A 1,563-nucleotide genomic window follows, 5' to 3' on the forward strand; every position below is an offset into this window, starting at 1 on the left:
GGCGCAGAGGCTCGGACAGGCATCCGAAGGGCCGGAGGACAGCAGCTGCACCGACAGCGCACTGTGCGCGCCAGGCTGTCGGCCAAACGCGGTCGCTGCACCAGTTACACCATGGCGTGTTCACGAAGGTCTGTAGAATAGGGTTTATCTTACCCCCTTTTCGGAGAGCCTGAAAAGGGAAGCTCCGAGAAGTAAAATTACCCAGGATTCCACGGCAGTAAATGGCAGGACAAGGTCTAGCACCAAAGTTCTAAGGACGCAACCTCAGGGACTCCCATATCACCTCATCTCTCTGGGACTTGAGAAAGATTCGCTGGGCTGGGTGTGAAGTGAAGGTGAGGCCGAGACTGAGTCACGGGGTTTAGAGTGGCAAGACAGATCGGGGATAAAGTGGCCCCCACCCAGGCATCTTCAGACTCATTGCTGGTTTGTCACCAGGCATGCTCTCCCCAACACTGTGCTGATCCCCACAGGCTCAGGCCAGCCTAGGGCAGTGGGGAGGGGAAGAGAGGGCATGAACAGACAAAGCCCAGCTGGATTAGGAGGGGGAAGGTGGAGAACCCCCACAGATGAGAGGGCCTTTGAGCTGGAGGTTTTGAGACCAGAGGGGTAGGGCACGCAGGCCGAGTAAAGCATTGATAAACAGTTTGGTGCACCTGGCTAGCTTTTAGGCCCAGAGATGAGTGGATCCCGTGACATGCACCAGAGAGACGTACGGGGACCAATTTGTGACCAAGCCTTATATGCCACCAGAAGCACCAACTTGCTCTGGAGAACTAGGAAACTCAAGAGAGAAAAAGAATAGACAAATGTTCCAGATTTTTTTTATAACCCTACCCCCTCCTCCCCATCTGTCTAGAAGCCCTGGAGGGCAAGGACTGGAACAGGACCTTGGTGTCACAAAAGCATCAAAAACCCAACATGGTCAAGGCCCAGAGTGCTCGGAGCCATTTCTAACCACAGTGAAGGGCCCTGCCCCCCACCCAATTTTAGCCCTTCTCCCACCTATTCCTCCCTCAGCCCCACCCCTCACCCCCAGCCAGTCCATTTCCTCTGCCTTGACTTCAAGAGCCTCCTTCCACCACCCTGTTCCCTCCAGCCCCCTTCATCAGGCAACCAGAGCACTCTAAGATAACCCGACTGACACATCACTCCCTGAATCCTGTGCTCTTGAAATAAAGACCCAGGTGTCGCTTAGAAAGCCCCCAACCACTTCTCCAGCCCCACCTTCTCCCATCTCTTTCAGGGGTCCACCACACCTACCACCCTTGGGTGCCTTGAACCTGCTGCTAGAACCTCCTTTTCTACCATCTTTCCTCCCCTTTACTGAGCTAATTCCCACTCGCTCATCAATGTCAAAAGCAAAGATGCCACAAGGAAGAAGGCAGACAAGAGAATAATGGATGTGTTTCCGTCGTGGTGCCTGGCAAAGCATATTGAACGTACTGTGGGCTGTCAGGAAAACGAACCAATCATAAAAAATACAACCAGAACGCTCCTTAGCCACAAGGATAATGAGACTCCCAGCTCACGGACTTCAGACATGTTATCAGGAGAGACCAG

This window comes from Echinops telfairi, unplaced genomic scaffold (genome assembly GCF_000313985.2).
Source record: "Echinops telfairi isolate 266 unplaced genomic scaffold, ASM31398v2 ScPeMD7_32;HRSCAF=126, whole genome shotgun sequence".
NCBI classification, from domain to species: Eukaryota; Metazoa; Chordata; class Mammalia; order Afrosoricida; family Tenrecidae; genus Echinops; species Echinops telfairi.